A 24,757-nucleotide genomic window follows, 5' to 3' on the forward strand; every position below is an offset into this window, starting at 1 on the left:
CCCCCACCTGGGTAGCCAGTGTCCAAGTTGCCCATTCCTGTCTACTCTGTGTGGAAGGGGTGGGAATGATACAAATAGAGTTTTACTTCTTGTTTGCCAACTTGGATGCCTTTAATTTTCCTTTCTTGCCTAATAACTATTTAAGACTTTCAGTACACTGTTGAATAGGGCATCCATTTTGGGGTCCTGTTCGTAAAGGGAGTGGTTTCAGTGCCTCATGTTGAGAGTAATGTTTACTTTTCATTTTGTATGTTGTTGTTACTGCAAGCAGTCAAGTCTGTTCCAACTCATAGTGACCCTATACCCAACAGAATGAAACACTGCCTACTCTATGCTGTTGTGACATATGTTGTTGTGTTTGAGTCTCTTATTGCTGCTTACAACCCTGTGGTTCCATACTCCCAGAGAGGAGGATCTATGCTGGGGCATATGATGGTGAGGACCACCCACACCTCTGGTCATCAGGGAAGCATGAGATAAAAGGGAAATCACATCTTTCCTGGTGATTGTGTGAATCTGCTCTGCCAGTCTATATGTCTTCTCTGCCAAAGCTGCTTGCAAAAGTTTAAGATTGTTGCACGGTGTCTAGCCGGCTGATCATTCACCAGTCTCCATCTTAAACCACCCGACTCACCTTCTCATCCCAGTAAGTATTTAGTCCACTTCTCTAACCTTTCCTTCGAAGCTCAGCATTCCAGGATCATCATCTGTGTCTGTTTCACTTGGTATCCTACATCTTTGTTGTAGAGGGTCTGGGTCACTCATCTGCCTGGTTTATAATCTTGCCGGAACTTCCCCCCATTATCACATTTTCATATACTTAATTTATATTTTGATTATTTTTGACCCAGAGTGTGTAACGGTAAGATACTGAGCTCTAGAGCCAGACTCCTGGTTTTCAGTCTTAATACTGCCAGTTATAAGCTTCGTGACCTTGCGTAAGTGATATAAGAATTCTATTGCTTAATTTCCTCATCTGTAAAATGAGAATGAAAATAATGAGTTAAGTCATATAAAACAGGATTTCCCAACCTCAGCACCATTGACATTTTGGTGGTGGTGGAGTGCCGTGGAGTCAGTTCTGACTCATAGCAACCTGCATAGAGTTTCCAAACCTGTAAATCTGTATGGGAACAGAAAGCTGCATCTTTTTCCCACAGAACAGCTGGTCGTTTCGAACTGCTGAACTTGAGAGTAGCAGCCTGACTCTTAACCGCTTCACTACCAGTGATAATTCTTTCTTGAAAGGGTGGTAAACAGCATCCTTGACTTCTGAGCCCTAGATACCAGTAGTACCCTGCCACTTATCCCAGATGTGGCAACAAAATAAGTCCAGACATTGCCAGATGTCTTTAGAGGGAGACAATCACCTATGGTAGAGAACCATTTATTTAGAGCAGGATCTGGTACAGCATTAGCTTTCATATTCAAGATAGACAATGCTTGATCACCCCAAAAAGTTACATTATACTTCTTGTTATCATTTCCTTCCCTGAGGCCCCGGGTAATAGGATTTAAATGTGTCCCTTAAGAAGATCAAATTTACAGAAGTTTTCTAGTTTATAGTTATACAGTCAATTCCAGCAAATTTTGGTTAGCACAGTGACATCCATTTGTTTCTAGCACCATTTGTTCTAAGACCTTTACCATAAATTACTTTGTAGCATTTTCAGGTAATCAGCTGCAGACCTTTTTTTGGGGTTCGCCTACCTATTCCATGTTTGTCCTTGCATCAATACCTTGTCTTGATTATTGTACTTGCACAGGACTGCTCACTGCAAAGTTGGTGGTTCAAACCTCCCAGCCACTGCTTGGAATCCCACTGTAGAGTCACAATGTGTGGAAACCAACTCAGTGACACATAAAAGCAACAACGTGGTAAATCGTAAAATCAGAGAATATAAGCCATTAAACTATTTTTTTCTTTTGACGAAAGTTTTTTGATTAGTTTGTTCCTTTGATTTCCATACAAATTTTAGAATTAGTTTGTCAGTTTCTACAAAATGGCCTGTAGGGGTTTTGCTCAAATCAAAATTTTGGGGGAGAATTAAAAATTACATGTGCTGACTCATAACATGATTGTGAATTTTGTAATTTTTATCCATTTTGTAGCTTTCAATATGCAAAGCTTGTACATATTTGGCTACATTTTTTTTTAAGTCTTTTCTTGTTTTTGATGTTATTGTTTGTTGTTATTATTGTGGTTATATGCCGTGGAGTTGGTTCCGACTCATAGCGACCCTGTGCTGGGTTTCCAAGGCTGTAAATCTTTACGGGAGCAGAAAGCCTCATCTTTCTCCTGAGGAACAGCTGGTAGTTCGGAACTACTGACATTGCAGTTTGCAGCCCGATTCATAACCACTACGCTACCAGAGCTCCTTGTATGTAGTACCTTTTTATTTCAGTTTTTAACTGTTAAGTGTTACTTTAGTGTTTGGTGGTGGTGGTGTGAAGTGCCACTGTGTACCACAGAATGCACGCTGCCTGCTCCTGCAACATCCTCAAAATGTTGTTATGTGTGACCTCATCGTTGCTACCTCATCAGTCATCTCCCTAATGGTCACACTCTCTTCCCCTGTAACTCCACTTTATCCTTCTCTGGGCCCTAATCCCCCATGGCATTTCCAGAGTACGAGAGACAAAGTCTTGTCATCCTCATTTTTAAGAAAAATTCTAGCTATAGGGTTTCCAAGGAGTAGTTTGAACTGCTTACCTTGTAGTTAACAGTCCTGTGCTGATCTACAGCACCACTCCAGGACCCCATAGAGACCCATAAAGAAAGAGCTTTGGAAGGTGTATGAAGTCCAACGTGACCTCTAGTATATACTGGGTATTTTTTTAACATGGAAACTTTTAGCTACTATATTCTTACTTATTTGTATGGTGTGGCACTGTGGGTTAATGTCACAGACTGCAAAGCTGTTTAAACTGCAAAGTCAGTGGTTCAAACTCACCAGCTGCTCCTCGGAAACCCTGTATAGGGTTGCCATGGGTCAGAACCAACTCGATGGCACTTAACAACAACAACAATTGTATGGTGGCCATGTCTTTCCTGTGTTCTGCCAAGATTAAAACCGTTCATTTTTCTTGTCTCTTTTTGGAGTTACTTGTTACATTTTGGTTTTTAACTGACCTCTCTAGTAGACTCCAGAAATGTTTTGATAATTATAAATTATATGGTTCTTTTCTTATTGTAAAGATGGCAGCAACATTCCGTGTAGCTTTCTTCTGTATCTCATCTCCTGTCTGGCACAGTTACATTCAGCTGCTAAACAAAAGGTTGCTCTTTCAAGTCCATGTGGAGGCTCCTCAGAAGAGAGGTATGGTGGTGGAACTCTGGAATTGCCCACCGAACCCCTGTGGTACGTTCTACTCTGACACGTGTGTGGGTCATCATGAGTCAACGGCAACCTGATGGTAACTGTGGGTTAATTTCTAAAGGGTTGATTGTTTTGTAATGTGTTTCTTTTGATCTCTAATTTTATTTCATTGTAGTAAAAATATGCAGGTAATACTACTGTGCTTTTTTGTAATATTGTGGGCTATTTGTGTCCTAACATAGTCAATTTTTACAGATAATATTTATCACTTTGAAAGGTGTCTCTGAGGGGTATACAGAATTTAGATTCTTTTCATCTGTAAATTTCTATACTTTTTAGATTAGACCTCTGTTCTGACTTTATCTGTTTGTCAAGGGCTAAGAGCTGTTGTAAAGTTCTCACTTTTGTGTTTTTGTCAGGTTCTCATGCTCCATGCATTTCCTTCAGTGTGTATTCTTTTGTGTTTTCCTTTCAGTTCAATGAAGGAGAAACTTTATTGAGGGCCCAGGGCCATGGGGCTCGGGACAACCCCAAGCCAGCAGAGAGGGGTCCCTTATTTGACCTTCTAGTTGTTGGTGTGGTCGCACTTCCTGCAGCAGTTGGCAGCATGGTGGTGCTGGCGAATGTACCACTTGCAGCATATCACCTTGTCACAGCTGTACTTCTGGGCGAGCTGGCACAGGAAAGACTCGCTGATGCCGCCGCACAGACTCAGCACCAGTGCAGGGTGGCCTCTTTCTGAATGTTGTATTCTGAGAGAGTGTGGCCGCCCTCCAGCTGTTTATCGGATGCCCTCCTCACTTTAGATTTTGGCTTTGACATTCCTGATGGTGTCACTTGGCTCGACCTCAATCAAGAGTGATCGTTTTGCCCATCTGGCTTTTCACAAAGATCTGCATCTCTGCATCCACTTGGCTGCCTTGCTGAAAAGTCAGTGTATATTCTTTTACATTCCCATAGTATGTTACTTAAGGAGCTCTGGTAACGTAATGGGTTATGAGTCAGACTGCTAACCGCAAAGTCAGCAGTTCGAAACTACCAGCCACTCTGTGGCAGTAAAATGAGGCTTTCTTCTCCTGTAAAGGTTTACATCCTCAGAAGCTTTACAAGGGTCGCTATGAGTCAGAACAGCACATTACCACCACCAGTCTGTTACTTGACTTTTAGAAAGTGTTATACCATTGCTTTGTTGTTGTCATTAAGTGCTGTCAAGTCAGTTCTGACTCATAGTGACCCTGTATAGGGTTTCCAAGGAGTGGTTGGTGGGTTTGAACTGCCGACCTTGTGATTAGCTGATCCTACAGCACCATACCAAGACTTCAATATACCATTGCTAGTTTACTGTAATGGACACAACATAGGCTTGTTCTTTTCTTTGTCTGCTCCATGCCTCCAGTGCTTAAGAATGACTTGCAAATCATGTATACTGAATTCATTTCTACTTGACAAATTTATTCAATAACCTCTGTATGCCAGTCACTAATCTAGTGATTTGCATATTCTTCTGAAGCTGCCTGTTTTTGTCTGGCTAATTCTTTCTGACTTTTGGTGTTGTTTTTTAAGATCTCACTCCAGTGTTAACTACTCCAGAAATATCCTGTAGCTATTCTCCCTCAATCCTTGTTCCCTCAAAATTCTGTGACAGTATACTTTCAGTGTTCCTGGAATAAGTGAATGTTTGCATCAAGATATGCAACTGAGTTAGGGGAACTGAAAACTGGCTCTGGGAATTGTTTTAACTCTCTGGGAGTTGCTGCTAATCAACCAGGTCTAAGAATTCCTGTATCTTCTCATTTACTTTATAGTTCTCTTTTATTTGTTTTTGAGCACATTTCCTTATTTTTAAGATGAGGAAACCAAGATTTGTAAAGAGTTAAGTAAACCTGCCCTGTAAGAGACAGCTGCTATTAGAACTAGCCTTCAGATGTGGCTTCCTGAAAAGCCAGTTTCCTATAATTAGCTAAGAACTTGCTGAGTGCATGCTATGTTCTAGGCATTGTACTAAGTGTATGCCTTACATGTATTAGCTCACAACTGCTAATACCTACTAGGTAGGTTTTTATTTTTGTCTTGATAGGTTAGACAACCAAGGCACAGAGAAGTCAGTAACAAACAGCTCCACAGGTGCCAAGTGGCAGAGCCAGGATTCTAGTCCAGGCAGCTTTGGCGGAGGTGTCTGTGCTCTTGACCATTTAATCCATATTGGCTGTGTGCTTGAATCTACATCTAGATTTGGGAGCTGCTGTTTTGTGTCCTAGGAGCTCTGGTGGTGTAACAGTTACAAGTTGGGCTGCTAACCCAAGTTCAGCAGTTTGAAACTACCAGCAGTTACGCAGGAGAAAGATGAGGCTTTCTGCTCCCGTAACGATTTACAGCCTCGGAAACCCTGTGCAGGTTCGTTATGAGTCCGTACCAACTCCACAGCACGTAACCACCACCATCTCATTTTATGTCCTGGTGTGGTGCTGTGGGTTAATGTGCTGGACTTCAAAGTCAGTTTGAATGACAAGGTAGGAAGTTTATGCTCACCAGCTGCTCCTAGGAAACCCTATACAGGGTCAATATGGGTTGGAACTGACTTGATGACACTTAACAAATTCTAGAGTCCTAACTTGGTGCTGTGGGTTAATGCACTGGACTGCAAAGTTGGTTTGAATCACAACGTTCAAACTCACAAGCCACTACTTGGAAACCCTATATATGATTGCTATGGGTTGGAACCGACTTGACAACACGTAACAACAACAATAGCAACAATTCTAGAGATGGTTGTTGTTGTTTTAAGTGCCTTCAAGTTGATTCCAACTCATAGTGACCCTGTATAGGGTTTCCAAGGAGCAGCTGGTGAGCTTGAACCGCCAACCTTGCAGTTAAAACAACTTTGCAGTCTGATGCATTAACCCACAGCTCCACACCAGGACTCTAGATATGATAGTTGAAGTGTATATATATGTATATAAAGATAAGGATGTTTTATATAAATGATGTCAGAGGACCAAAGCTTGAGCCTTTAGTGTAACACAAGCAGTAGTGGACTGGAGTGGATTGTGTCAAGATTGTAACAGTAGGCAGAACACATCAAGACCAATGAGAGGAGGCCTGTAGTAGTGCTGAGCTGTGGAAACACCAGGCAAAAGTGACTGGGAGCAGAATGGACTTTATTCTCAGAAGAATTGTGTTTGTTTGCTTTGAGCTGTCTGGTGGCTCCCTGGAGGGCTTGCTGTCATCTCACCTACCACAGAATGCTCAGCACTGAAGAATAGTGCAGGGTCATAGGACACTGATAACTAACTGTACACCAGTGTTTCCTCGGAGCACTCTTCAGAATAACTAAAAGGTAGAAACAGTCCAAATATTCATCAACAGAGAAATAGAGAAATAAAATGTGGTGTATACAATGAACTATTCAGTCACAAAGAGAAAAGAAATTCTGATACAGACTATGACACAGATGCACCCTGACATTGGACTTACTAAACAACACTTTAAATCAAGTATTTTAAATATGCTCAACCAGCCCGAGAAAATGAGGACTAATGACTAAAGGATACACGGAAGCCATGAGAACAGTGAGGAGATATAAGAATCATGTCTCTACTTGACACTCAAACTGAGAGAGAGATTACAAAAAGGAACCAAAGAGAAATCCTGGGGTTGAAATTTACAATAACTAAAATGTCAGTTATTGTAATTTTTCACTAGAGATGCTCTCTGAGCAGGCAGAAAAAAGAATCAGGCTCCAAGATAGGTCAATTGAGACTATCCAGTCTGAGGAACAGAAAGAAAAACATAAGAAATTTGAACAGAACCTGCAAGACTTGTGGGACAGCATCAAGTATACCAGCATTAGTGGTGTTAGGGGGTAAGCGGATTGGGGTTACCTTCCTAATGGATTTTGGCGTTCTTTTGGGTGATAATAATGTTCTGGACTAATGGTGATGGTTGTACAGCATTGTGATGATATTAAACCACTGAATTGTACATTTTTTAAATAAAAGTGATTGGTACATAGGGTCTGGTGAGCAGGTCTAGAACCTTTTAGGGTGACCAAGGGGAAATACTCTCATACAAGACTGAGTTTCACCAGAAGGGCATCAGTTTTTGTTGTTAGGTGTCATCAAGTCGGTACCAACTCATAGCAACCACATGCACAACAGAACAAAACACTGTCCGGTCCTGTGCAACCTCACAATCATTGCTACATCTCTGCCCATCATTGCCGCCACTGTTCCAGTCCATCTTATTGGGGGTCGGCCTCTTTCTCTGACCCTCAATTTTACCAAACATGATAAACATCCTTCTCCAGGGACTTGTCCCTCCTGACAATATAAGAGACGTAGTCTGGCCATCCTGACTTCCAAGGAGCATTCTGGTTGTACTTCTTATCTGACAGTATTCTGGTACTCTTCCACTGTAATTCATAAAGTTTTCAGTGAATACATTTTCAGCATAGTCTGTGTCTCCTTCTTCCTAGTCTGTCTTCTGCTGGAAACTCAGCTGAAACCTATCCACTGTGATATTTAAAGGACCCATGGCATGGCTTGAAGAATCACAGCAACACACAAGCTACCACAGTACAACCAGCTGACAAACAAGTAGTGGGGAGGACATCAATATTTCTTTCAAATCCATTGTATTGTATTCTAGCCAGCCTTGCCAACATGAATTTAAGTAATATAAATAAACAAGCTTATGGTACCTAAATTTCTTTATTTTCGAAATGGGGAGCATTCTCTAGAACTCATGTAACCACAGTGTCCTGAAACCACACCTGTGGTATTGGTATCCATCATTTGACCTACTTTTTGTTTGGTTCATTTGTTGAAATAGAACACTATAAAATGGTTTTCTTATGATAGTGGTATTTATTTATATTTTTTTTATAGCTTGACATTGATGCCAAAAAGAAAATTAAAATCAGGTTCCCTGCAGATTAATTTAAGTAATTATTTTGGCACCTAGTTGTGCTTGTAGTTAGAATTTTATGCTTTTATATTATACTTGGAGACCATCCACAAACCCTATTATATACGTGATTTATTCTCTTTTAACTTGTGATGCATTGTGGCCATGTAGGATAAGGCCTGGACTACTAACTACGAGGTCAGAGGTTCAAGCCCAACAACTGCTCCATGAGAGAAAGATGAGCCTTTCTGCTCCCACAAAGATGTAAAGCCACAGCAACCCTATATAAGGTCTCTGAGTCAGAACCTACTCAACGGCACGTAACCACAACAGCAACAACAATTTGTGATTCAGATCCAGAGGCATAATTCTCTAGATTTGCAGAGATCTTGGGGATTTTATGTAGGCCTGATACTTAAAATTAGTATGTTTAAAAATTATGTCTAGGGTCCAAGTTTGTTTTAGTGGAAATCTTGTATATTTATAGTCTAAAATCCAGTGTAAGGAGAAAATTATTCCAAAGAGTATAGAATTCTAAAGTTTGAAAGAATCTTTGGGGATCATCTAATCAAAGCCCTTCATTGCACAGCTGAGAAAAATGAGTCAAAGAGAGCTAAGTGACTTAATGAGGTCACAGAGTTTGTTATAGCATGTTTATTCACCGTATGTGCTCAGACGAAAATGGAGCACATAAAATCAAGACGTAGTGTTGCTGCACAGAGGGGATTTTAATCATTGAGCTGAAGCAAAGAGTATGATTTGTTGAATGTAAAGCTGATGATATAGTCTGTCAACTGTCACTCAATTCACAATAAAAAGTTATGGGACTAAAAGAACTTTTAAAAATAGATAATAAATACTTAAGCCAAATTTTCACTAAAATATAAGAAATGATACCTCTTGATAGAGGATGGTTTATACGCTTCCATTTTGATGTGGACCTTAGGTTGGTTTGGAGCCTTTGACGTAGACCATAAGTTAGTTGCGAGCCTTTGATGTGGACCTTAGAGTAGTTGGGAGCCTTCGACTTGGACCTTAGGTTAGTTGGGAGCCTTCGACGTGGACCTTAGGGTAGTTGGGAGCCTTCGACGTGGACCTTAGGTTAGTTGGGGGCCTTCGACATGGACCTTAGGGTAGTTGGGGGCCTTTGACGTGGACCTTAGGTTAGTTGGGGGCCTTTGACATGGACCTTAGGGTAGTTGGGAGCCTTTGACGTGGACCTTAGGGTAATTGGGAGCCTTTTAAAATTGGATGTACTGAAGCTTTAATGTTTGCATAAGCTGCTTGAGTAGTTTTAATTAAAACCTTTCTCTATCTTGAGATTAATTACATTAAACACTCTGAAATTAATGAGGCCTAGTTATGGCACCTCACATGTTGTAAATACTGCATGTAAATTAAGAAAAACTTTGATAGCATTTTGGAATCTTACCTATATTAAAATGTCAGATATTTTTCTCATAAACCTGGAGAATGTGTAACTATTTCAGATTTGTCAGTCAGCTTTTTCTAAATTGACTTCTTCAATAATTTTTTAAACATTTCATGTGAAAATAATTCCAAATTTTAAAAATTTAACAAAAATAAAACATACCTCTCTATGTATAGGTGTATACACAAACAATATTTTTATTATGCCTTTTTTCTTAAATACTTCAGTGTTTATTTACTAAAAGTAAATTATTCTCTTACATAAATATAGAATCGTTCGTAAATTAATAAATGTATAATGATACAATATTCTAATCTATTGTTCATATTCCAATTTTGTCAGATTACTTAATAAAGCCCTATATGGAATCCTTCCCCGCTGATACTGGGTCCAAAGTAGGATCAGGTCTTATATTTAGTTGTCATGTCGTTTAGTCTCATTCCTTCCTTCCCCCTAAATATTTATTGAACCATGTATCAGGTACCTTGCTACCTATGAACCTGATAGATAAATAAGACTCCTCCTGTGTTGTTATTTGCAGTCTCATCGATTCCTACTCATGGCAACTCCATCTGTGCAGAGTAGAACTGTTTCATGGCATTTTCAAGGTACCTCCCAGCAGGCCTGTCCGTCAAAGTACCTCTGGTGGGTTCAAACCACCAACCATTTGGCTAATAGTTGAGCACTTAGCTGTTTGCACCGCCAAGGGACACCCTAGCCTCCCTTTTAAAAAAAAAAAAAAAAAACTTTTGTGAATTGAGTGCTTTACAGGCAATATCATCAACTTTACATTTAGCAAATATTACACTGTTTATTTGTAACTCTATGCAACAACAGTTACCTTGCTTTCCCTGTGGTTCCTATTTCCATTCCACCCTCCTTCTTATCCCTTCTCAACTTTGTCCTTAGGCATATGTTGCCCTATTGATGTTGATGATTGACCATTCTGTGGTACACATACCTTGCTAATGTTGTGTGGTTCCCTGCCCCCTCCCATAAGCCTATCTATTATTGCTTGACTGAAATTTGGGTCACGATGGTGAGCTCCTTTCTAGACGTGAAGAATGGTCCAGGACAATAGTCTCAGGTTCCCCCAGTCTCTTTCTGATCAGTAAGCCTCATCTTTTTGTTGTTGTTGTTGTTTTAAATAATTTTAAGTTTTGTTCAACATTTTCTCCCACTCTATCCAGGATCCTCTAATGGGATCCCTTTCAGGGAGTTGGTAGTGGTAGCCAGGCACCATATAATTCTTCTGGTCTCAGAGTTGTGGAGACTGAGGTTCACATTTTCCATTAGTCGATTGGACTAATTGAGACCAGCCTCTTCAATTCTTACCTCTCTTTTTTCTGTACATGGAAAGACCAATAGTTGCACCTTAGATAGCTAATCATGAGCTTTCAAGATCCAGATGCTACTCACCCAAGCAGGATACAGAATACCAATTGACCATGGTGTCTCCTAAGACTATGCTTCTGAGTCCCCAGGACCATCAACTTAATGCTTTAAGATGATTATTTTTGATAATACCTAGGAAGTTTTAATCATTTAGCTTGCTGTATGTTCGTTCCATCATATTCATATTTGTGTTTACGTGAAAAATAAATACTCATCTACAAGTATTCTCTTTTAAACTTGTGATTTGTGTGATATATAAATATATATATCCCATTCTTCCTTCCTTACCCATTCAGCCTGTCTCAGTCCTTGTGTCTAGTCACAGAACACTGTTGTTCCAAGGTTGTGCATGCATCACTATTTACCTCTATCCTCATTAGCTGTGGTTACCTCCCTGTGTCTTCACCATCTTCATAATTCATCTGCCACTGTCCTTATTCTTATATATTGCCCTCCCTGGAACTAGCATGTCTGCACTCTAGCTAGTGAATTTATTCTCCCCTCCCTCCCACCCCTGATAACCATCAAAGAGTGTTTCTTTTTGTCTGGAAACTTTTTCTTAAGCTTTTATAATAATGGTCTCATATAATATTTGTCCTTTTGTAATTGACTCATTTCACTCAGCATGATGTACTCTAGATTCCTCCATGTTTTGATGTGTTTTGCAGATTCTTTATTATTCGTCAGTGTTGCATAGGATTTCATTGTGTATATGAATCAAAGTTTGTTTATCCGTTCTTCCACTGAAGGGCATTTAGGCTGTCTCCATCTTTTTGCTGTTGTGAATAGTACTGTGGTGAACATTGGTGTGTATATATCTACTCATGTCTTGGTTTATGTTTCTTGTGGATATATAACAAGTAGTGAAATTGCTGGGCCATACCGTTTTCCAGAGTGGTTGAACCATTTTACAGTCCCACCAGCAATGTAGGAGGGACCTGGTATCTCCACACCCTTGCCAGCAGTTGTTGCTTTCTGTTTAATTGGACTTTGTGTTAATACTGGTGTGAGATATCTCATTCTTGTTTTGCTTTGCATGTCTCTAATGGCTAATGATCGTGAACATTGGTTGCCTGAATGTCTTCCCCATTGAAGTGTCTGTTCATGTCCTGTGTCCATTTTTAAATTGGGTTGTTTGTCTTTTTCTTGTAAAGGTGTTGTAGTTTTCTATCAACTTTTTTTTTTAATGTTTCATTGTGAATTATGTGATAGTTTACATGGGAGAACATTAGTTTTACATTCATTCTATCGTATATCATCTCATTGCCATGGTTACAATCCCCTCCATGCAGTCCTTCCCCCGTACCCCTCAGGTCTTCAGCACATAGTCGCTCTCCCTCTCTGGATCTAAAGTCTCCAGCCGCTCTATCGCTCCACGTCATCATCTCTGGCTCCATTTCAGGCATCACTGCTTCTCTGGGTAGGGTCCCGCTGTCTGCTCCTAGACTAAAAAGTTAATCACTCCCCTCCTTGCTATAAAACGGCTACCTTTACATTTCCGACCCTCACAATCAGTCCTGATAACAGTTATTCACTATAGTATCACAAGAGACCCATCTGCATTTCATTGCATCAGCCCCGCCTAGTCAGATTGAATACTACTCACTGGAGATTCTACCTTCTTCCAGGACCTCTGGATCTAGGTTCCCTCTTGAAAGCTTGTAAGCCAGTCACTTCTTGCCTTTGTAGCCCCCCACCCTCCATTTTGGGTAGCCAATGTCCAAGTTGCCCATCCCTGTCTACTCTGTGTGTGGAGGGGATGGGAATGATTCTTGCTGTAAGGACTTGTTCCCTCTTTTGAGCTACTGCTTCCATAGGTGTAGGTCAAGTTCATCAAATTGTATGAGAATACTTTTTTCCTTCTTTTTACTTCTGGTTGAGCTCTGATCATCCGTCACTGAAGCCAGGACAAGTGGGTATTATCTGCAAGTTTGGGTGTTCGTATGCATATGCCCTTTCTTCTTAACAGCTGGACGTTTCACTCTCCACTCTAGTCCTCTGCGGCTATGTCACTGACTCTGGGCCCAAGAGTCCCCAGGTCTTGCCACACTGCTGGCCAACCAGGTCTTCACCCGGGTTCACAGAAGTCTATTGAACGTTGTAGGGCTTAGCTCACTGCTTCATTGCTGTTTTTCCCTCACTTCCCCTTATTGGAGTCGAGCGTGGTCACCACAGCGTTCTATCAACTTTTGATATTAGTCCCTTATATAATATGTCATAATTTTTATCCCCCATCTGTGGGCTCCCTTTTTACTCTCTTGGTGAAATCTTTTAATGCACATAAGTGTCTGATTTTTAGGAGGTACCAGTCATCGATTTTGTCTTCTACTACATGTGTATTTTAGTAATGTTTTATAGTATATTTATGCCATATGTTAGAACCCCTAAGTTCATTGATGATCTTTAAGTTCTAGGTTTTTCATTTACTGTTTAATCCACGTTGAGTTTGTTTTTGTATATGATATGAGATATGGGTTCTTTCTTTCTTCTGCACATCGGTTTCCAGTTTTGCCAGCACCATTTTTAAAGCAATTATCTTTTCTTCATTTAATGTGTTTTGGCTCTTAGTTGACTGACAGATCACTTGACTGTATGTGGATGGATTTACTTCTGGATTCTCAGTTCTGTTCAACTGCTATGTATCTTTTGTTTTACCAGTACCAGGCTGTTTTGACCATTGTATCTGTGTAGTAAAATTTGTGATCATGGAGTGAGAGGCTTCCAATTTTGATCATCTTCATAAGTAGTGCTTTGCTTATCTGAGGTCTGTTTCCTCACCAAATAAAGTTTGTGATCATTTTTCTATATATTTTTAAAATGTTAAAATCTGGATTTGGATTGCATTAAATCTGTACAGTGCTTTATTGACATCTTCACAATGTTAACTCTTCCTATCCATGATCATGATATAGTCTTTCATTTTTGTAAGTCAATAGACTTGTCATGTAGTAGTGTTTTGTAGTTTTCTTTGTATAGGTGTTTTATTTCTCTAGTTAGGTTTATTCCTAAGTATTTCACCTTTTGGGTAGGTATTGTAAATGGTATTGTTTTCCTAATTTCCTCTTCAGAGCTGTCTTTATTAGTATAGAAGAATCCAACTGCTGTTTATATAGTAATCTTGTATCCTGCCACTTTGCTGAGTTTTCTATTGACTTCCAAAAATTTTCTTGCTATTCTTTGGGATTTTCTGTGTATAGGATCATATCATCTGTAAACAGAGTTTTACTTCTTCTTTGCCAACTTGTTGTTTAGTGCCATGGAGTAAGGTTCCAACCCATAGCGACCCTGTATAGGGTTTCCACGGAGCAGCTGGTGAACTTGAACTGCAGGCCTCCCCTGTTCAAGTGGACTTTGCACTCCAGTTCGTTAACCAACAGCACCACACCAGGACTCCTCTTTGCCAATTTGGATGCCTTTAATTTCACTTTCTTGCCTTATACCTCTGGCTTCAACACAGTATTGAATAGGAGTGGTGTTAAAGGGTGTTCTTGTCTGGTTTCTCTTGCAAAGGGAATGCTTTCAATTTCTCTCCCTTGAGAGTAATGTTTGCTGTCATATTTGTATATATGTTCTTAATTATGTTGAGGAATTTCATTTCAATTCTTACTTTATTGAGTGTTTTTAATCAAGAATGGGTGCTGGATTTTGTCAAATGCCTGTTTTATGTCAATCAATATTATCCTGTGCTTCTTTTCCTTTATTTCTATTTATATGGTGGATTACATAGATTATTTTTCTAATATTGAAACATCCTTGCATCCCTGATTTGAACCCCACATGATGTATTATTTTTTTGATATGTTGTTGAATTCTATTGGCTAGGATTTTGTTGAGATTTTTTGCTACTATGTTAATGAGGGATATTGAGCTATAATTTTCTTTTTTAGTGATGTCATTGCCTGGTTTGGTTATGAGGGTTATGCTCACTTCATAAAATGTACTCGAGAATTTTCCATCCTTTCTATGTTCTGGAATATTTTGAGTACAATTAGTATTAGCTCTTTCCTATATGTTTGGTAAAATTCACTAGTAAAGCTATCTGGGCCTGGACTTTGTTGAGAGTTTTTAATGACATGATCCGTTGTATTCTTTTTTGTGGTAGTTCTGTTCAGGTTTTCTCCTTCACTCTATGTCAGTTGAGATAGGTCCTGTTTAAAAATTTATCCATTTTTTTCTAGATTTTCAAATTTATTGGAGTGCAACTTTTCATTTGTTATTTTTGTTAAGTGCCGTGGAGTAGGTTCCAATTCAAGGCTATATAGTGTTTCCAGGGAGCGACTTGTGGTCACTTTTTTCTACAGCAGTCCAGGTCTTTATCCTACAGCACCACACCAGAACTCTTCATAGTATTCAGTGATTATCCTTTTTATTTCAGTTGGTCTGTTGTGATACCACCCACACTGTTTGTTATGCGTGTTATTTATGACTTTTTCCTCTTTTCTATTGTTCAATTTGTCAATAGCTTGTCAGTTTTACTAATCCTTTCAAAGAACCAAATTGTATTCATTCTTTCTATTGTTTTTCTGTTTTCTAATTCATTTATTTCCACTCAAGTCTTTATTTCTTTTCTTCTGGTAGCTGTATATGTACTTTGCTGATCTTTTTCTAATTGTTGGAGATGTGTTAATGTATCAGTTTTGGTTCTGTCTTCTTTTTGGATGTGTGCATTTATTGCTCTAAATTGCACTCAAAGCACTGCTTTTGCTGTGTCCAAGAGGTTTTGGTATATTGTGTTTTCATTCTTATTTGCGTCAAGAAATTGCTTATTTGTTTTATTATTAGTTCTATTACCTAGTAGTTGTTAAGCAGTATGTTACTCAGTGTCTTTGTATTTTAGTCTATTTCCTTGATCTTCCTATTGTTAATTTCTGATTTTATAACATTGTGATCTCTGAAGATTATGTTTTGATGTTTTTCTATCTGAAGATTATTTGCAGTGTTTTGATGTTTTTTGATTTAATGAGATTTGCTTTGTGGCCTAAGACATGGTCTTTTCTGGAGAATGTCCCATGTGCACTGGAAGAGAATGTGTTTTATACCGTTGTTGGGTTGAGTGCTCTCTGTTTTTGAGTTCAAGTTGATTGATTGTGTTGTTTAAGTTCCTCAGTGTTTTTGTTGGGTTTCTTTCCAGTTGTTCTGTCCTTTTTAAAAAGTGGTGTATTAAAATCTCCTACAGTTGTCTGTTTCTTGATTCTCTTGTATTGGAGTTTGATTCATATATCTTGAGGGTATTAAGTTGGGAGCATAGATATTTATTAGAGTTATGTCCTCTTGTTCAGTTGACCTTTTAATTATGAGATAACATCCTTTCTTGTTTCTTATGCTGGTTTATGCCTGAGTGAAAGTTTACAGTTTTACATTCAACAAATCATACAACTTGTTTTATTACAATGATTGCAATAGTATTTCTCGCTATTCACTTTAGCTCTTTTTTTAAAAAAACAACACTCAGGCATATATAATAATTTATACCACCAAAGGGCGCATTCTGCAAGTCTCCCTCCCTTCCCATGAATCTAGAGTCCTCAGCCGCTCCCCTTCTCCATGTCCCCATCTCTGCCTCCATCTCTGGTGTAGCTACTTCTTTGGATAAGGTCCCGTATTCCGCTTGTGCTCTTCTCCCTTGATGGCCCTAGGGTCCTTTGTTTCTGGACAGTAAGATTAACTGCTCCCCCGCTTTTTTTATTTTTTTTTTTTTTACAAAACTTTTACCTTTATGACTGTGACATTCGCAGTTAGTCATGATAACTATTGAATCATAAGAATGTTATCCCTATCTCTTTTAACCAGACCCATCTAGTCAAGATGAAAACTATTCAATGGGGACCCCACACACTCTTAAACTAAACTCTCTCCTGAAACTTTCTAAGCCAGTCACTTCATACCTCTATCAGCCCCTCATTTTAGGTAGCCAATGTCTAAGTTGCCCGTCCCTATCTGTCCTGTCTGTGTACAGAAGGGATAGCATTAATACTGGATTTAAAGACTCCTTCCCTCTCTGTTGGTATTTAGAGTTACTACCTCCATGAGTATAGGTCAGGTTCATCAATTTGTAGCAGTTAACTCTTGTTTCCTTTATCAAAAATTGTTGTGTGGTTTTTGTTATTGTTGTTGTTTTTTAATCTTCCTCTAGTCAAGTTCTGATTATCAAGTTATCAAGACTTCTTTGGATGTTCTTGTGCATCTTCCCTCACTTCATATCAGCCGGATGCTTCACTCTCAGCTCTAGTCCTCTGTGGCTATGTCCTTGTCCATGGGCTCAGGTCTCCCCAGGTCTCACCACACTTTGTACCAACCAGCCCTTCCTCTTCTCTCTGTCATCTCCTGGTCAACAGGAGTCAGTGAGCCGTGGTTGAACTCAGCCCATTTCTTCATTGCTGCTTTTCTTTCTCTTCCACTCACCAGTAGACCAGTGTGGCTGCCAGCAAGCTTACATCCCTGCTCATGTGTTCCCTTTGGGTTTCAATCTTAGAGGAGGGTGTGTCCTGAACAAATTTGATTGCTTGCCTTGATGGCTCCCTGGCAAACAGCTCGCTTATTCTTGTAGTCATACTGCCAATTTTGTTTTTTTGGTTTTTTTCCTGATGATCTTTCTTTGAAGATGTATCTTCTGTCACTCTAGCTGTTCCAGGCTGGTGTGCTTGTCCTTTATAGTGGGAGTGTCCCACCTCAGAAGGTTCTGGATGGGACTCAGGATTCCACCTAAGGTCCTATACTCTGCAAAGGTTCCTCAAGAGGCTTATTTCACTGGGCAAGTTCTAGAACCCCTTTTAGGTATTCCAGTCAGTTATAGGCTGAAGACGGGCATACAAGTTTTCTGTAATCATGTTTCCCTATATTCCTTTCTATCCCACTCAAGTGTCTATTTTACAATAGTAGGCAAGGGAAACCAATATTCATAAGACAGTGAAGCATCTTAGTATTATTTCTCCTCTTCAAACTATGCCTAGATCCCTGTATCACATAGCCCTGTTGTTCCAAGGTTGAGCATGCATCACTATTTACCTCTTTCCTACTTAGCCCATGCAAACCTGTCTTAGTGTTCCCCTATTTACCTTGTTCTTCCACCCCTCCCCCTTCTTATATTGCCCTCCCCAACACCCGAACTATGATGTATTTGCCTTTACGGTGTGCTCTACCGTTGCCTCAATCCACCTCGGCCTAACTCCCCACCTGAACCCATCGTTGTGGTTACCTTATATCCCATTAACTTTTCCCTCCATTTAAGACAGTCTATTTTATCCTATAATCTACCTGACCTTCTTAACACCTGGATCTCTGTTTCTCTGTGTTTACCTTCTTTCACACATTGTAATTGTTTTGATCATTGACCTCCCAGATCCTCTGAAATAGTTCTTATAGTTTTAGTCTCTTCTCTACTGTTCCATTTGTCTATTGAGTTCCAAGTGATGCTGCCACATGTGTCAATCTCTGGTTGTTTTCTGTTCTTGTTGGTTCTCAGTCCACAGAACTCTCTTTAGGATGTTTTTCATCGCAGGTTGGCTTTGGCAAAATCCCTTAGCTTCTGTTGATTCTGGAATCTTTTGATTACACCATCATATTTGATTGACAGCTTTGCTGGGTAGAGGAGTCTTGGTTCACAGTTTTTTTTTCTTCCAGGGTTTTTTCATATGTCTCCCCATTGCCTTCTTGCCTACATGGTTTCTGTTGAGAGATTTGAGCGTAATCTGATTTGCTTGGCTTTGTATGTAATGCTTCTCTTTTCCCTAGCTGCTTTCAGGATTCTGCCCTTATCTTTGATTTTGGAGAGCTTGATTATGGTATGTCTTGGTGATTGTCTTTTAGAGTCTGTCCTTCCTGGGGTTCGTTGAGCTTCTTGAATGCTTATCTTTTCGCTTTTCAGGATGTTAGGGACATTTTCTTCTAGCAGCTCTTCAACTATCTCCTCTGTGTACTTGTGTGATTCTTCCTGTTCTGGAATGCTGATTAATTCTTAAGGTATTCCTCTTCATTTTGTGCAACATGAATCTTAGACTTCTTCTGATTTTTTAATCCTTTTTTCTGCTGGTTCTTCTAGCTCAGTGGTATTGAGAGAATTGTCTTCCAGCTCACTAGTTCTGGCTTCCATTTTTTCAATTCCATTCCTTTGCCCTTTGAGTGTATTGTCCATTTCTGATATTCTGTTATTAATCATTTGGACCTCTTTCTGTGGGCTTTGAATTGTTTCCAATGCTGTATCTGTCATACTTGATTGTTCCTGAAAGCGCTATATCCTGACTTCGTCCTTATTTTTCTCAACTCCACTGTAAAGTGTTTTGGTAAATTTTATAATCATTTTTCTGAATTCCTTTCTAGACATTTCCAAGACCTGCCCTCCTTCCATTATGAAGTGTAAGTCTACCTGCAGCTCTCGTTTCTGGACATGTGCAGATATAGCCTTCTGCTTCTGTTTCTTGGGCAAATTCAGCAGTTAGCTGTGATGGGTGTGTGTTTTGGTATTTTTTATGCTTTCTGGTTGTCTCCAGGTAGATGTGATCAGGAGATTGGTTTCCCTTTTGACTCTTCTTCCTAAGAAATTTCAAGATGCCACTGTTGGTTGTTATGACGTAACTCAGGATTTAATTTTTGGCCTGATTCCTTTTTATTCTGCCTGTCCCACTCCACAACCCCTGTTCAGGCCTTTTTCATGGTGATAAACAGTTCAGAACTAACTGAGGCTGTTTTGTGCTGCCCTTTGGTTTTAAGTGGAAACTGTCCCTTTAAATTTTGAGGTGATCTGTGCACATACGTAATAAAACCTCCAGGGGTGAGGGTGGGGTGTCCACTCACTCAGGCATCCCCTCTAGTCACCAGAATGAAGGTGCACAGACAGTGAGAGGCCAGTGAACAGATAACAAAAAAAAAAGAGTGTCCACCCCTTTATCTCCGCAATTCTGTCAGGCATCTGTTACTGCTCTGACCCTCCTCTCGCCCAAGATGGCAGCTCCGGGAACAGCTGAGTGCCTTGAATTAGAAAGCACTGGATTTCTTGCTTCTGTTACGAATTCCACTGCCTTCCAACTTTCTAAATATTCCTTTATATGTGATTCAGAGTTCTGGGACCATCCCCCAGAGCCTGTTGGTCCAGTATTCTTTGTTGTTGCTGACCGAGCTCCTCACTGCACATCTACCCGATCTGCCATCTTGTTTGTTCTCCCCATCCTTTAATTTTTAATCAGTGTTTGTCTTTGTGTGTAAGGTGTGTCTCTTGTAGACAGCCTGTTGAAGGAGTCTGTCTTCTTACCCATTCTGCTACTCTCTGTATCTTGATTGATGCATTTACTCATTTGCTTTCATAGACACCTGAGGAAGTTCAAGATGGCCGCACTGTACTTGGCAGGCCTGCACAGATTGCCAGCTGCCTTTTTCCTTAGCCTCTTTTTTAATTAGAAGTTTCATCTCAGTCTGATTTTCCCTCTTGATCAGTGTGATGTTGTGCATTGTCAGTGAGACCCTGCATAACCGATGTTGCTTCTGTCTCATGGCATCACATCTAGATGCACTTGGTGCCCATCTGACTCCATGGAGATGTTCATTTTGTTAGGCTAGTCAACCACATTTCTTCACTTATTGTTAGTTAGGTTTTTTTCCTCCCTTGCAACTAATGTGCAATCTGTGGAAAGACACTTTGAGATTAAATCTCCACTAGATTTTGCACCATTTAGTGATTTGGGCCTGATACATTCTTTATCATGTTGTCACTGTTACTACTATTGTTTGTGTGTGCCTTCAAGTTAGTTCTGACTCATAGCAACCCTGATAGAATTTCTGAGGAGGGGTTGGTGGGTTTGAATCACCAACCATGCAGGTAGCTGTCCAGTGCTGATCCTATACCTCCACACCAGGTGGTTGCAAAAAGATGTGAGTGGTGGGTCACAAGGATACAGCAATCCTTCCACATTTACTAGTGAGTCCATGGGTTCCACTGTAAACAAGAGCCCCACTCCAATAACTAATCTATGTTATTGTATGGACCCAGAATTTCATACCTTTTCAGTGGTTTATATTTTAATGCTGTATTTAAGGGGCTCTGGTAGTGTAGTAGTTACAAATCGGGCTGTGAACCTCAAGGTCAGCCATTTCAAACTACCAGCTGTTCCGCGGGAGAAAGTTGAAGCTTTCTGCTCCCGTAAAGATTTACAGCCTTGGAAACCCTGTACAGGGTCGCTAAGTGTCAGAACTGACTCCACGGTACATAACAACAACTTAATATTTTGTTATTCAGTTTGTCCCAGATTTGTCTAGTGACTACTCCTTTCAAAATAGGCACCTGTATCCTTGTGACTCACCACTAGACTGGTAACCACTAGACTGGTAACTGCAGATCACTAGTTGAAACCCATCCATTGCTCACAGAAACCCTATATGGGTCACTATGAATTAGAACCAACCTCATACCACGCAGCAATAATGAGCAAAATAATGAATGATGCAGGAAGTATCAAAAGAAGTCATTGCACCAAAAAAATGATCCATGCTCAGCCATTTCAAGAGGCAGCCTGTGATCAAGGACCGACGTTATGGAAGAAGAAGTCCAAGCTGCAGTGAAGCCCTTGGCGAAAAAGCCTCCAGAATACCAATAGAAATGTTTTTAACAAACTAGAGGTACTTACTCATTTTTGCCAAAAAATTTGGAAAACAGTTACCTGGCCGGCTGATTGGAAGAAATACATATTTATGCCTATTCCAAAGAGAAGTGGCCCACTAGAATGCAGACATCATCAAGCAATCATTGAAGTGTAACAGGCAAGTAAATTTTTGCTTAAGATAATTCAGAAGCAATTGGCAGCAGTATTATCGACAGGTAACTGTCAAAAATTGAAGCTGGATTCAAAAGAGAACAGGAAACAAGGAATATCATTGCTGACATAAGATGGATCTCGGCTGAAAGCAAACAACACCAGAAATACGTTTACTTTTACATTACTGACTATGTTAATCATAACAAGCTATGGATAACATTGTAAAGAATGAGGATGCCAGACACTTAATCGTGCTCATGAAGAGTCCTGGTATAGTGCTGTGGGATAAAGCACTTCTCCACAAGGTTGGTTTGAACCACAAGGTTGCCAGTTCAAACTCAACAGTCGCTGCTTGGGAACCCTATACAGGGTCCTTATATATAGGAACTGACTCAGTGGCACTTAACAACAACAGCTGTGCTCATGAGGAACCTGTAGCTAGACCAAGAGGCAGAACAAGAGGACACTGAATGGTTTAAAATCAGCAAAGGTATGCCACCACCATACTTAATCAAGCTCTAGGCTGAACAAATAATCCAAGAAGCTGGACTATATGAAGAAGAACATGGCATTATTATTGGAGGAAGACTCATTAACACCCTGAGATATGCAGGAGATGCTAGAAATGCAGAACACTTGGAATATTGATAAAGATCAAACACTACAGCCTTCAGTGTAGATTGCACCTCAGAGTAAGGAAAGTGAGAGCCCTCACAAGTGGACCAATAAATAACATCATGAAAAACACAGAAAAGGTTGAAATTGCCAAAAACTTCATTTTGCTGAGATCCACAATGAATGAACATGGAAGCAGTAATCAAGAAATCAAACTATGTTTTGCGTTGGGTAAATCTATGGTAGAAGACCTCTTTAAAGTTTCAAAAGAGCAAAGACATGTTACTTTGAGGACTAAGGTGCATCTGGAAATATGCCAAACACCTAATCACGTAAAAGTTGGACAATGCATTAGGAATACTACTGTAGAAGAATCAATGCATTTGAATCATGGTGTTGGTGAAGAATATTCAAAAGGACCATTGGCTGTCTTAGAAGACATACATCTAGAAAGCAATTTAGAAGCTATGTTGTCAGATGGACCAATCCTTAGAGAAGGGCATGCTTGGTAAGGTGGAGGGTCAGCAAAAAAGAGGAAGACCCCTAATGCAATGGAGTGACACAGTGGCAGCAACATTGGGGTTAATCATAACAACATTGTGCGGATGTCACAGAACCAGGCAGTGTTTAGTTGTCACTGTAAGTTGGAACTGAATTGACAGCACCTAACAACAACATTAAATCTATAAGCAACTTTCAATACTTTGTGTAAGTTATGAAGTTAGGACAGGTCAGTTTTTTTCCACTATGGACCCAGCACTGTTTGTTGACAAGCCTTTCTTACCTCCAGTGAATGATTGTATTGAAATGATAACCCTTAACCAGCTGTCTGAGTTTCTTAGTTGCTTTAGTTACAATAGTAACTTATTGTCGTTATTGTACGCCATTGACTTGGTTCCAACTCTTAGTGACCATCCTGTATAGGGTTTCCAAGAGCAGTTGGTGGGTTTGAACTGCCAACCTTGCGTCCAGTGCTCATCCTACAGCACCGTACCAAAGATCCTTAGTTACTTAGGGTTTCTATAACAGAAATACCACAAGTTGGTGACTTTAACACAGATTTATTAGTTTGTTGAGGACAAGCAGGATTCCTAATCACTGCGGAAGGCAGCTGGCAGGAAATAAGTGGGTTCCCTGCCCAGTCTGTGCAGCAGGTAGAGGAACAAGAGAGATCTCTACCTAGTAGGAAGAAAAACCACTACCCCCAGCCCCTGCAGATTTTTCAGTGGTGGGGAAAGCAGGGTCCATCATACCACATACATCTCAAGATGCACGCTTAGGACCCAACAGGCAGTGAGCGTCCAGCGGTAAGGGATTGGGGACACTGGCACCAAAGACAGGACACAGACCCCTAACTTTCACATAACATCTACTTTGCAGTAATGGTAAACTTTTTGGAATGAGTGGATGGTTAGAGAAAAAGAGGAAGACCCCACCACCACCACCACCAGCAAGATGGATTGGCAAAGTGGCAGCATCAATAGGGTCAAGCGTGGCAACAATTGTGAGGTTGGCCCAGGATCAGGCAGTGTTTCATTCTGTTGTGCATAGGGTCACTATGGGTCAGTACCGACTCAATGGCACCTAACAACAACAAACTATGTCATTGTGGGTGTATCACATACATTTAAGTGTGTTGGTGTTAAGTGCTTTCGAGTCAGTGCTGATCTATAGCAACCATGTAAAGGATTTCTGAGGAGCAGCTGGTGAGCTTGAACCACCAATCCACCACATTAACCAACAGTGCCACATCAAGACTCTATTTTAAGTGTATGCATATCATAAATATATACCAACACCTTATGTTTTGTTTCACCCCACAGCCCTTTTCCTGTCCTCCCCCAGTGAGAACCCTGGTTTCCAACACCAACACATTTACTCATTGGCACAATCCTCTACTAAACTTAAAGTTAGTTTTGGAATTGCTTCACCTAAGCTGGTGTGGTGCCGTAGCATAAGCACTCGATCTCAGAATCAGTTTGAACCACAAGGTTAGGCAGTTTAAACTCACCAACCACTTCTCGGGAACCCTATACAGCGTCACTGAGTCAGAACTGACTCGATGGCACTTAACAACAAAGCTACTACAGTAAGCCTAGTGAAAAGAATAGGGGATTTGTTTGCAGTGCTTGGCCATTACTGAAGATATAAAGTCAAATACTTTGTTCATAAATTACTAGGATTAGGTCCTCCTTTTCTTTTTAACTCTTCCCTTTCCCTATAGTTATGTCATTCACTTGAAATAAAATTTAGGTTCACTTTTTTTTTTTTTTTTAATGTTTTATTATGAATTATATGGTAGTTTACCCCCTTCATTCCCCCCCACCCCCCGTTTTCGGCCCACAGTC

At 40.1% G+C, this 24,757-nt stretch overlaps 1 protein-coding gene and 1 pseudogene across 4 annotated transcripts in view; one reads left to right on the forward strand and one right to left on the reverse strand.

The window, feature by feature from the left end:
• Window positions 1-24,757, forward strand: part of PARG (poly (ADP-ribose) glycohydrolase) — a 244,861-nt gene that overhangs the window by 211,000 nt on the left and 9,104 nt on the right. The gene's annotated exons all lie outside the window — the stretch shown is intronic.
• LOC102831571 lies at window positions 3,886-4,219 on the reverse strand (annotated as a pseudogene).

Source organism: Chrysochloris asiatica, unplaced genomic scaffold, assembly GCF_000296735.1.
Source record: "Chrysochloris asiatica unplaced genomic scaffold, ChrAsi1.0 scaffold00289, whole genome shotgun sequence".
Taxonomy (NCBI): domain Eukaryota; kingdom Metazoa; phylum Chordata; class Mammalia; order Afrosoricida; family Chrysochloridae; genus Chrysochloris; species Chrysochloris asiatica.